The sequence below is a fragment of the Astyanax mexicanus genome, unplaced genomic scaffold, assembly GCF_023375975.1.
Source record: "Astyanax mexicanus isolate ESR-SI-001 unplaced genomic scaffold, AstMex3_surface scaffold_60, whole genome shotgun sequence".
NCBI classification, from domain to species: Eukaryota; Metazoa; Chordata; class Actinopteri; order Characiformes; family Acestrorhamphidae; genus Astyanax; species Astyanax mexicanus.
In genome coordinates this window covers 1-12500 of record NW_026040070.1, presented here as the reverse complement: position 1 = coordinate 12500, position 12500 = coordinate 1, and the positions used below count along the sequence as shown (strand labels likewise).

At 45.4% G+C, this 12500-nt stretch overlaps 7 non-coding genes and 1 pseudogene across 7 annotated transcripts; all 8 read left to right on the top strand.

Annotated features, from left to right (window-relative positions):
• Positions 1-13: 13 nt before the first annotated feature.
• LOC125798514 (5S ribosomal RNA) lies at positions 14-132 on the top strand. The gene has a single exon (XR_007437315.1). It is a non-coding gene; the product is annotated as a 5S ribosomal RNA (ribosomal RNA).
• Positions 133-242: 110 nt separating this feature from the next.
• LOC125798519 (5S ribosomal RNA) lies at positions 243-361 on the top strand. The gene has a single exon (XR_007437320.1). It is a non-coding gene; the product is annotated as a 5S ribosomal RNA (ribosomal RNA).
• A 110-nt stretch (positions 362-471) lies between these two features.
• Positions 472-590, top strand: LOC125798580 (5S ribosomal RNA). Its single transcript, XR_007437376.1, has one exon. It is a non-coding gene; the product is annotated as a 5S ribosomal RNA (ribosomal RNA).
• A 110-nt stretch (positions 591-700) lies between these two features.
• On the top strand, positions 701-819 carry LOC125798576 (5S ribosomal RNA). Its single transcript, XR_007437372.1, has one exon. It is a non-coding gene; the product is annotated as a 5S ribosomal RNA (ribosomal RNA).
• A 110-nt stretch (positions 820-929) lies between these two features.
• LOC125798531 (5S ribosomal RNA) lies at positions 930-1048 on the top strand (annotated as a pseudogene).
• A 110-nt stretch (positions 1049-1158) lies between these two features.
• LOC125798512 (5S ribosomal RNA) lies at positions 1159-1277 on the top strand. The gene has a single exon (XR_007437313.1). It is a non-coding gene; the product is annotated as a 5S ribosomal RNA (ribosomal RNA).
• Positions 1278-1387: 110 nt separating this feature from the next.
• On the top strand, positions 1388-1506 carry LOC125798565 (5S ribosomal RNA). The gene has a single exon (XR_007437361.1). It is a non-coding gene; the product is annotated as a 5S ribosomal RNA (ribosomal RNA).
• A 110-nt stretch (positions 1507-1616) lies between these two features.
• On the top strand, positions 1617-1735 carry LOC125798554 (5S ribosomal RNA). The gene has a single exon (XR_007437350.1). It is a non-coding gene; the product is annotated as a 5S ribosomal RNA (ribosomal RNA).
• The last annotated feature ends 10765 nt before the right edge of the window (positions 1736-12500 follow it).

Here is a 12500-nt window from a genome sequence, read left to right as displayed (position 1 = left end):
GAGCTCTGCAATGGCTTACGGTCACACTACCCTGAGAACGCCCGATCTCGTCTGATCTCGGAAGCTAAGCAGGGTTTGGCCTGGTTAGTACTTGGATGGGAGACCACCTGGGAATACCAAGTGCTGTAAGCTTTTCCCCTCTTGCTTCCATTACCATGGTCTTGTTATACAGTACTAGTTTGTTATCTGAAACCCAACATAGATGAAGTTGCATAAGTAGTCTTGATGGGAGCTCTGCAATGGCTTACGGTCACACTACCCTGAGAACGCCCAATCTCGTCTGATCTCGGAAGCTAAGCAGGGTTTGGCCTGGTTAGTACTTGGATGGGAGACCACCTGGGAATACCAGGTGCTGTAAGCTTTTCCCCTCTTGCTTCCATTACCATGGTCTTGTTATACATTACTAGTTTGTTATCTGAAACCCAACATAGATGAAGTTGCATAAGTAGTCTTGATGAGAGCTCTGCAATGGCTTACGGTCACACTACCCTGAGAACGCCCGATCTCGTCTGATCTCGGAAGCTAAGCAGGGTTTGGCTTGGTTAGTACTTGGATGGGAGACCACCTGGGAATACCAGGTGCTGTAAGCTTTTCCCCTCTTGCTTCCATTACCATGGTCTTGTTATACATTACTAGTTTGTTATCTGAAACCCAACATAGATGAAGTTGCATAAGTAGTCTTGATGAGAGCTCTGCAATGGCTTACGGTCACACTACCCTGAGAACGCCCGATCTCGTCTGATCTCGGAAGCTAAGCAGGGTTTGGCCTGGTTAGTACTTGGATGGGAGACCACCTGGGAATACCAGGTGCTGTAAGCTTTTCCCTTCTTGCTTCCATTACCATGGTCTTGTTATACATTACTAGTTTGTTATCTGAAACCCAACATAGATGAAGTTGCATAAGTAGTCTTGATGAGAGCTCTGCAATGGCTTACGGTCACACTACCCTGAGAACGCCCGATCTCGTCTGTTCTCTTAAGCTAAGCAGGGTTTGGCCTGGTTAGTACTTGGATGGGAGACCACCTGGGAATACCAGGTGCTGTAAGCTTTTCCCCTCTTGCTTCCATTACCATGGTCTTGTTATACATTACTAGTTTGTTATCTGAAACCCAACATAGATGAAGTTGCATAAGTAGTCTTGATGAGAGCTCTGCAATGGCTTACGGTCACACTACCCTGAGAACGCCCGATCTCGTCTGATCTCAGAAGCTAAGCAGGGTTTGGCCTGGTTAGTACTTGGATGGGAGACCACCTGGGAATACCAGGTGCTGTAAGCTTTTCCCCTCTTGCTTCCATTACCATGGTCTTGTTATACATTACTAGTTTGTTATCTGAAACCCAACATAGATGAAGTTGCATAAGTAGTCTTGATGAGAGCTCTGCAATGGCTTACGGTCACACTACCCTGAGAACGCCCGATCTCGTCTGATCTCGGAAGCTAAGCAGGGTTTGGCCTGGTTAGTACTTGGATGGGAGACCACCTGGGAATACCAGGTGCTGTAAGCTTTTCCCCTCTTGCTTCCATTACCATGGTCTTGTTATACATTACTAGTTTGTTATCTGAAACCCAACATAGATGAAGTTGCATAAGTAGTCTTGATGAGAGCTCTGCAATGGCTTACGGTCACACTACCCTGAGAACGCCCGATCTCGTCTGATCTCGGAAGCTAAGCAGGGTTTGGCCTGGTTAGTACTTGGATGGGAGACCACCTGGGAATACCAGGTGCTGTAAGCTTTTCCCCTCTTGCTTCCATTACCATGGTCTTGTTATACATTACTAGTTTGTTGTAGCAGATAGCCTGATGTCTCATTGTGAAATCACACTCTTAGATCCACTTAAGAAATTCCACTGGAGAGCAGAGGGGGATCCCCCCAACCTTGAATGATAACACTTTAACGACTTTTACGACCATTTGCTGGAAACATCTGTCTCGCTAAAAGCATCCGAACAAAGACCCATAAACCTTGGGGATTAACATGTCACCTGCTGATCCGCTATCTTCGGAGCACACCTCTTAAACAGTCACACTAATTTACACACACACACGCAGTTTGACCCTTTAACTGGTCAAGGACCCGTGGACCATTTAACAAGACAATACTGCCACCCGCAGGAGAAGAAAGGAACTTTTCTTGGAGCACGAGGCTATGATCGAAAAATTACATATGTATATGCTTTTACAATAACTTAAATAACTGTTGGTTAATTCTAATATTGTGAGAAGCAGGGTATCAAGCAATGTGATGAAACACTTTCTAATCAAGAGAACAATTTTGAGGTTTACCTTCATTTTCTTCTACAGGTTCCAGGCTGAAGAATTATGTCTTGTTTGTCATTGGTTGAACTATTGCAACTAGTCAGCGTAGTTTTAACTTTTGTGTTGGTTATATAGATACATTTTCCGGTTTAGTAAAGAGCAAAGCATAAAAGTATAAAGGTATAGTGAATTTCCGATTTAAAGGGTTCTGAAATGATGTTAACCAGAGCAATAGGACCTGCATTCCTTAGTGGGGGAGAGGTGTGAATTACGACGGCCACAGATTTACATCTTTGAATACACAGGCGAGTCTGCCATTTCAAAAGGGAAATTTAAGGCTGAAAAATGTTAAAACATTAAAAACAAAATGTGTTCTTAAGACGTGAATGAACATTAACTACAAAAAGAACACGGAGGGCAACAAACTAGCAGTCTGGTTAAAATAATTACTTAAAAGCTATCAGGGCATGTTTCCACAATACTTTAATCAGGTTAATAACTAGATCTTGAATTAATGAGTTTGGAGTTCATAACGAGTTTCTTTCTTTCCTTTCTAAGAGTCCGGTGCGTGTGAGTTAGTGTATTCCCTGGTCATGTGTTATATTTCTTTCCATTCTTACACCTCAAAATCAACTATGATTATCTAATTGTCTGGTTAGGATTTCAGTTCTGAGATGTTTATTCATATCACTAAAATGCTATGCAACAGTGGGTGAATGTGGGGAAATTGTGGGTTGTCTATGTCAAAGTACATTTTAATAAGCAATGGTTTAATTTGATCATTTAAGAATGTTAAGGTTTAAGTTAATAAAGAAAAAAAGGGGGAAGTCGTCTAGGCAAGACTCCACCTACCTGGAAGATGATTGGGTTTTTAGAAATTATACTTGCAGTTAGGAAACCTATCACAAGTTAGGGCCAATGCGTCACGAAGGGAACGTGTTTTCCAATAAAGGGGGATGTTAGTTCATTCAGTAGTAGTTCGTGGTTCGCAGTTCGGAGTTCGTGCGCTTTTTAGGTTTAGTTAAGTTCAATTTTTTTTAAAGTAATTTTAACTTAGAGTTTTAGTTAGAATTTTGTACTCTCTCTTTTGGTTTTACTTTCTCTTAGATTCAGCTTAGTGATTCTTAAGTTCGTGAGTCATAGATCCTAGCTCTAGCTGCGCTTGCAGCGCACCCGCGCTGACTAACACAAGTCCAGCGATTATCAACAGAATTAGAGAATTAGGTGCTTCCAGCTATTGAACCACCTTAGCGCTACGGAGCTGCCTATAGTTCACCGCTCATACTTAGCGTTATACGTCGCTCGCCCGACCAGACCCAGACGCGAAGAGAACCCTTGATCAATCAGCTGTCCGGAGCGAGGCTCCCGCTTGCCGTTGGAACCGAAGCCCTGCTTGCACCGTGAAGTCCACCTGAAGAACCCGCTTGGCCACCTGGATCGAGCTACCCTTCCTGGCGGTCGACACCGACGGTTCCCTTCGCGGCAGAGACGACACCGGTTGCCCGAGGCCGGTCAACGCAAAGTGAGGCGCTGGTTAAATCTCTAATTCTCTGGTGGCGTTCTGTTGGTCTGGTTAGGTTGAGTCTTGCTAAGTTCTCAGTTATAGTTATTCCCGGTTGAGATGGTGGTGATCGCTGTCAGTTCCATAGTTCTAATGTAACCTAGTTTAACTCAAGTAGCTTGGGTTTAGGGCGTTTTTGCTTCTTTAGTAGTTAGTTCGTTTATAGCAGTATATAATCACTTATAATCTTGTTTAATCTCCTAATATTCTTATAGTGGGTTTAGTTATCCATATTTAGGTTTATCTCCTAGTGGGTTATCATAATTACTTCCCCTTTGGTATATTAAACTGGGTATTGATTTGTTTATTTTTATCTACTTATACATTTCTGTTGTTTGGGTCTAAAGTGTTTTGAGTTATTCATATATGCGATGAGAAGGTTTGGTTGTAAGACTGTTATCATCAGCGTGCTTGAATTTCACTCTCAAATTGTTGTTTGAATTATGCCCCTTATCTAATTCTGCATATATCCATGTATTACTTTTATTCTAAATAAACATTACTTGATTTAGCCAATTGTTGACTTAAGTGTGTTCCTCCCGTGGTTCAAAGACTTTCTGAAACCGACAAGAACTCACCCTGAGGTTAAATATAAATTTTGTAGCTAGCCGCTACTGGCGCCCTATTAACCTTTAATATTAATATTAAAATTAATATTGATATCAGGTAAATAGTTCGGTATCCATTGTAACCACTACATATTTGGCGCCCAACGTGGGGCGATCGTCACATCTCTGATCTACGGGAGAAAGCACGGAGTTAAGAAAACGTATTGGTGTGTTGTGTTTATTAAATATCTACCTTACGCTCCGCGTTAGTAAAACGCCAGCGGGCTGGCGAAAGCTAACCGGGTCACTCCTCTGTCTGTGTGCGCGCACATCTATATACATCTATATATATATCCAACTCCTTTGTGTGTATGTGTTTTAAAGAGCATTGGTAATCACTTGTGAAACGCCTCATATTACCGCCAAAGAGCCGATCAGTGTGAGTGCGTGTGTGTATTGTAGACGCCGCTGTACGTCTGCTTTCATTATCACTATTATTGGTGCTTTACATTTACCCGGGGTATCTAAACAGGCTCAGCCGACAACTATTATCACGTGAATTATATCAGCGCTATTTGTAAAGGCCTCAGCGAGGTTGCTGTAGCTGCGGATTTCCAGTGCAGTAAACCCGCTTCCCAGTTTAAATGGCCCGTGTGCGCGGATTTCCGCACCCCGGTCGTACTGGGACCCTCTCGTGTGCCCCGCGGCTTTGCAAACCGCGGCGTAACGCTATCCTTTTAGGTGGTAGAGAGGTTTACAGTCGCGAAAACGCGACGGGCGAGGATCACGCCCTCAGCGGAAGCCTCGCTTGACTCAGACTGTGTGAAGTAAATCCCTGCGTGCTGTGTTCCTCTCTGTGTCTCTGTGTTAAGGTCAGCAAGACCGTTGTGTTCCCCACAAAGCTTGAAAGCAACTGAGCTCTCAGGAGCTGAGGTTTGTCCTCCCACTCAAGGGGGCGGGACTCAGTTGTGTCACCGGTAGGCGGAGCCTTCCCCACCAGTGGCCTCTAGTCGCCATCTCGTGGTCAACTGTATCAGCTACATCTTGCCTCAAGGCTGTCTTACCTTTTCGTGCCTCTAGGGGTAAAGCTATATCTACACTGCCCTCTTCTGGTCGTTTGGGTGAATACTCAGGTTAAAGGGGGTTGCAGTTCATTTATACGCTATTTTGGGAAATTCTTGTAGTAAACTGTGTTTACGTGTGGTTGGTGTTGGCTTCATATGAGTTTTGGCATACCTTAATCGAGATACCCTCTTCCCCTGCTTTCTTTGCTTGGTTACTGTTATATTTTAAATGTTGTATCGTCCTAGTTATTATTAATACTAGTAAGTGCCATTTCCATTCTTAATTACTAGTAAGTATATATTCAAATTAGAATTCACTTCAAATAGATACATTTAGATAACTCAATTGTAATAATTCAATATTTTGTTCTATGTAGCCATCCTACTTCAAACATAGTGTCAACTCTCAAAGCTAACTTGCTTGTCAGCTGTTCTACTCACATTGCTTACATTAAATATATTCATTTGAGCTAACCATAATATCCAGTATTTTTAAACATTCAAGTTATAATCATTGGTTGCTATAAATACCTGTTATTTAGGTAATCCATAGTAGCCATTCATTATTTTGTTTTGTCAAACATATTATCCACTTCTTCTTGTTATTCTAAATACAGGCATACAATCCTTATCCTATTTAGCCATATAAAAAATAATAAATAAAAATATATATAAAAAAAAAAAATAATAATAATAATAATAATAATAATAAAAAAAAAATAAAAATCTGCTCGCTAATACTGAAGGTAGCTTAGACTCTGTCTGAGTCACTTCGTTGAATTTCTAAATAAATCAAAGCCTTATAGACATACATACATCCGCTCTATGCTGGTTTTTGACAGGATTTGACTGTGGTGTTGGTGACAGCAGTGCTATCTTTAATGCATCCACAGTCATTCAAACCTTGCCAGTTACCACCTAGTTAACAAATTAATTAATTACTAATAGGTATTTGACAATTTTTATGCAAAACTATTAAAACTTATACCTATCCAAGGTCACCCAAATAAAATTAAAATAATAATTATCCATTAAAAAAAAAAAAAAAAAAAAAAAAAAAAAAAAAAAACTACACTTTTGGCTTATTAGATTCACTAGGGACTACGCATCAAAGTTTGTTACCCTAGCATCAATCTCTCCAATCTCAGCAGCAGTGCTAAGTCACCCATCCGGGACTGGCTTCCAATACAGCTCGCATCGCTTGACCCTCGTCAAGTCAAAATGAGTTCTCCAAGAGAGGCAGGGTCCCCGCTCCTCAGCGAGGCAGAGTCGGTGGACCAAGTAGAAGCCACTCTTCTTGATTTAGTAAGCTGCCGCATTCCAGACTATGCTGAAGGCGTGCAACAGGCAGATGATGCCCACCTTCAGAGTTTGATGACTAGCTGTGTGGACGACCACCTAACTAAATCCCTAAAAATAAAAGAACAAATAGACACCGTGTACAAAATGGCCCTCATACTCTGGAGACAACTCCAACTCTCACAAGAGAGAGAGCAACATGCTACTAACCACTGTACAGCTCTCCAGCAAACTAACCAAAAACTCAGGGACGAATTGGCGCAATGGCATAATACTGGTTCAGAGATACAATCCCAACAAGAAGCCCTTGAACATAAAGTAAAGTCACTGCAGGAAGAGGCCGCAACAGCCACAAAGCTTGCCATCCAGTCACGAGGTAAGCTGGAGGAAGCCCAGGAGCAACAGACCGAACTCGAGGCTGAACTAACACAGGCTATGAGTGCTTTAAGATTAGCTCGTATAGAAAAAAGGGATGCAGAAACGCAGTTGGCAGAGTTCAGATTAGAACGGGATGAGACATATTCACGGGGGCCAAAGGTAAGCCCAACAAAGGGTAGACCAGCGACCCCACATCTCTTTAAGACGGAGGTACATACTCCTACGCCCGTAACTTCCATGGGTTACCAGGGAGGAGCTGAAGCTCCTCGATCACCCATCAGAGTCAAACCGGAACCGGCTGGCCCCAAAAATGTGAACCGGACCCTGTTTGGCTGGGACGAATCTGAACACACCCGACGACCCCAAACAAATGCAGATATGGCCAGGCCCATAACACCCTCAGATAGAGATTTGGATAAAGTTGCCCGCAATATCAGCCGGTTTGAACCTAAGCCTGGCTGCCCTAATGATATCCACCTTTATCTAAATGACATTGATTACTATCTACGGCGCTTCCCTCTGGCCACCATAGACGACAGAATCTATCTCATTAAAATAACATCCAGCCGCGACGTTAGCAGTTTCATTGAACGCCAACCACCACACGTAAGGGGGGACTATAGGGCTCTCTGCCAAGCATTGGAGGCAGAATTCTCTAGCTTCTCAACCCAGTTAGGCCTCTCCGCTGCATTCACGGTGAGGCAGAACAGGCAGGAGGGTCCCGAACAGTACTACTATCGCCTCAGGCGCGCTTACTTTGGCTTCAAGAATGAACCAGAGATGGAGGAGGACGAAAATTTCAAGGTCCTGTTTGTCCAGAACCTCCATCCTTCAACCAGCCACCATTTAGGTGTCTCGGCTTGTCCCCGCACCCTGACTAGTCGGCAGCTAAGAGATCTAGCTCTTAGAGGCTTTGCAAAAGTTCAGCAAAGTTTGGGTAAAAAAAACGACTCCGAGGTCCTTGCAGTAGCCAGTAACCCTTGTATGGAACTAGAGGGGAAGCACAGCTTCCAGGGAACAGATAAGACTCACGGGTCCAGACCCTATAGACAAGAACCAGCCCAAAGTCAGCAGGTCGATCCACAGCGACGCCGCTCACCTACTTATAAGGTGAATCGCGGCCAGGGCAGACCCCATCGAGGTCGAGCCTCCCACCATCAACGTGGTGGCAGGCCACACCATCATGGGAATAACAGGCACTCTGGACCAAACCAGACTGCAAAAAGCCCTAAATCATCACTTGACAAAACCCTTAACGGCCTGGAGGCAGGGGATCTTGAGTTAATCCTGCAATGGGTTAACCAAATGCGCAAGGAGAAAAGGGGTAACCTCAACCAAGGGCGCAACATCCAGGAGCAGTCGAGCACTGCTCCCCATGAAAAAGACCCCAAACGAGCTACTTGGGAGCATGCCCAAGACACTGCACCTAGTGCAGTCCTAGTTGTGGAACTAGACACTGACCACTCTCTCAAGGAAGAAGACCCATTTCTAATTCGGGGGGAGCTTCCTTTCCGACAGTTCTTGGGCCATCTGAGCGAAAGGGGGGTGGCCAGAAAATTCTATCTTGCTACTACTTTGGAGGATGAATTTGTGCAAGATGCTCTTCTTGACACGGCATCAGACATCACACTGATGTCCATGTCCCTTTTTAACCGAGTGCGGGCATCCGCTCGGCGACGGAATAGGGAGATACAGCTGAGTAACTGTTCTCTCAATATCCAGCCCTACTCACACACGGGCATCACCATACATTCGATGGCCCTAATTCAACTTACGATTGGGCCCGTGACTGTTGTTCATCCAATTCATGTGTCTCCCTTGGAGTCCATCCCATTCCTCGCAGGAAAAGATCTTCTTAATCGGTTCGAGCCCCTTATCGACTTCCAAGGTCTTAAGATCTGGGCGCAGGTTCGGCAACCCCTTCCTGTTCTTCCCTCTCGTGAGGAGGAGATCCAGTGCTACCGTCTTTGTGGACATTTCCAACCAGGCAAGGAACTGATCGACCCCGTGGTTCCTATGGAGATTGAGGAAGGGCCTACAGCCGCCGTTTCACAGTGTACAAATCCTTCTTGGCCTCCAAGCTCAGTCTTGGAACAACGTGACACCTTCTTGTGTACCATGGTCCCATCTGAAAATCTTGGGGAATATTGTCCCAGAGTGGAGAAGGGGGTCACATTGGACGACTTCCAGGTGGATGACGTGGTCATCGCCCTGTGGTCGGACAAATCCGCAGTCAGCCAAGACTTAGTAAACTCATTATCGGCAACCCATGCTAGCTTTCATTTCATTCAATCCCAGGGAGCTTTTCCGCTTGGGCCCGTTCCTCAACCCACCTTGCCGGCAGTCTGCACTTGTTCTTTGACTGTCCGTTGGAACAAGAAAGAGTTCACCCAGCTTTTCCTTGTGGTCCCAGACTTACCTCACTCCATCTATGTGGGCGGTGACGTGTTGGTCAGGTTGGATGTTCAGGTAGACACCATCAATAACATCCTTTGGTCCCTCACAAACACTCAGGCAGATGGCTCTTCCCCTGAGCCAGAGTATCTGCACTCGGGTCAGACCATACCTGAAGTTTGTCAGGTGGCAAACAACCAAGCCATCACCCTACCGGCAAATACCAAAAATATCGGCCTCTACCTGACCATCCTACCTGGACAACAACTATGTCACCCCCATGCACTGTTCCAACCCTCACATCGATTCTTTGATCTTGGTCTGACCGTGGAAGCCACACCTCTTGTGGAGTTACGTGCTAGGTCAGTCTACTTGTTCGTTCAAAATTGTACAACCCAGGACATAGTGATTCCCCAACTCACAGAACTGGGTTGGCTGGTTAGCACCAAATTTCATGACTTTGAACTGCGGCTTCCAGTCATCGGTCCGATTCCTCAGCAGTTGCTCCCAAAGCAAGAGTCCAAGACATTATACACCCGACCGTCTGGGGCAATTGCTATTTTTCCTGTCTTGGAGACCAATGAAGATGCGTTGTACCGCATTGATCTGACCCACAGGGACCAAATGGTCTTGGATACAGTCACTGTCCTTAGTCTCGATTCTGTCCCATCACCTGGCACTAACACAGTCCTGGTGAAGCAGAAGGAGGAGGCCGACAGTTTTCCTTCAACTCAAACAGAGTTTGAGAAGCAACTACAGCAAATGCTGTTAGATGCGGATGCATTGCAATCAGACGAAGAGCGTGTAAAGCTCAGAACAGTGCTGACTAAGTATCGCGCGTCTTTCTCTCAAGATTCTATGGATTGTGGATTGACCCACATCCATATGATTCGTATTCCGACGCATCCCGACGCTGCTCCTGCCTACGTTCGCCAATACAAGATTCCACTTGCATCATACGGGCCGGTGCAAGAGATCATAGATGATCTCTTAGACAAAGGAATAATCCGACCATGCAACAGCACCTACTCTGCGCCACTTTGGCCGGTGTTGAAGCCCAATGGCAAATGGCGTCTGACTATTGACTATCGCCGCCTAAATGACCAGGTCCCTCTTTCTAGATGGCCCATGACCCAATTGGAGCAAGAACTCCCTAGGGTCAGAGATGCCAAATATTTTTCAACCTTAGATGTGGCATCGGGGTTCTGGACCATTCCGGTCCATGTGGAAGACCAACACAAACTGGCATTCACATTCGCCGGCCATCAATTTACATTCACCCGCTGCCCATTCGGATATTCCAATTCACCAGCTGAATTCAACATCTTTCTCAACAAAGCTTGTCCTGATGCAAGAGAACGAGGAACCTTGATTTATGTTGACGATGTTCTTATCCGGAACAATTCTCTCGATGCTCACTTGGAAGAGATTGATCATGTGCTAGATCAGCTCACAAAAGCAGGTGCGAAAATATCCCTAGCCAAATGTCAGTGGTGCAAAACTAAGGTCAACTATGTGGGCCTTTTGGTTGGTCCAGATGGTGTTCTCCCGCAACCATGTCGTGCCCAAGGCATCGTGGATATCGCGGAACCAAAAACCATCCACGCCCTTCGCAGCTTCTTGGGGGTATGCAACTACTCCCGCCAGTTCATTGAAAACTTTGCGGAACTGGCCAAGCCACTGTACCAGCTGTTAAAGCAGGATGTACCTTTCATTTGGGGTGAGGCCCAGGCACAAGCCATGCAAACCCTCAAAGACAAACTGGCATCGGCACCCTGTTTAACCTATCCGGACCACAGCAGAGAATTCTACCTTCAAGTTGGGTTTTCAGAGCACTGTGTGAGTGCTGGTCTATACCAGGTACACGATCAAGACAAGAGAGTGGTGGCTTATGCAAGCAAAGCTTTGATGGCTCCGGAACTCAAATACTCTGACTGTGAGAAAGCACTTCTGGCCACGGTCTGGGCAGTGAAACACTTCTCCAACTACCTTGGGGGACAAAAGATCATTGTAGAAACGAACCACCAGCCAGTGGTCTTTCTCAACAGTCAGCGCATTCGAGAAGGTGTGGTCACCAACGCACGAGTCGCCTCCTGGTTAATGGCCCTACAAAGTTTTGAGGTTGAGGTGCGCTATGCGCAAAACTCGAGATTACCTCTAGGCACTGATCTGGCGGCATGTCAGCGGTGCGAAACTGACATACCGGCCACATCAGTGCCCATTCCCAATCTCGCCTCCCAGAAACCCACAAACCATCGTTACTTTGACCCCAAGGAGTGTGAAAACATTCCCACGGTCTACGTAGATGGATGCTCTTTCCAACATGACCAAGAAGGCCTCAAAGCTGGTGCAGGAATCGTCTGGCTTGATGACAATCCTTGCGAACCACAACAGTTCAAACTAGGATCACAAACTTCTCAGTATGCCGAAATCGCTGCCATACTCATCACAATTCAACTTGCTATCGACCAGGGGGTAAAAACCCTGGTAATCTGTACAGATTCCAACTACGCACGTCTAAGTTTCACATGTCACTTGCCAATCTGGAAAACCAAAGGTTTTCTCACATCTGGCAGGAAAGCAGTCAAACACACAGAGCTGTTCACAGCCGCGGACTACCTGGTAGTTCGGCATGACATGCTTGTCTACTGGAAAAAGGTGAGGGGACACTCACGTGTCCCAGGGACAGACAAGACATACAATGATCAAGCTGATTCACTGGCCAAAAGAGGTGCCTTGGAAGGAGTTTCATGGGTCTTTGACCCGTTGAAATACCCAACCCAACCCAACCCCACTGTTTTAGCCGTGACTAGATCACAAGCTAAACAAACCTCAACAACAGAAATCCCACCCTGCGCTGCGGTCTCCATTGATCCAGAAATCACAGATGCTGATTTGATCACGCTACAAGACGCAGACCCCGACATCAAATCTATTAAGGCTTTCTTGCTTGATCCCACCAACAATCCCATAACCAGCCAAATGCTGGAGGCATCAA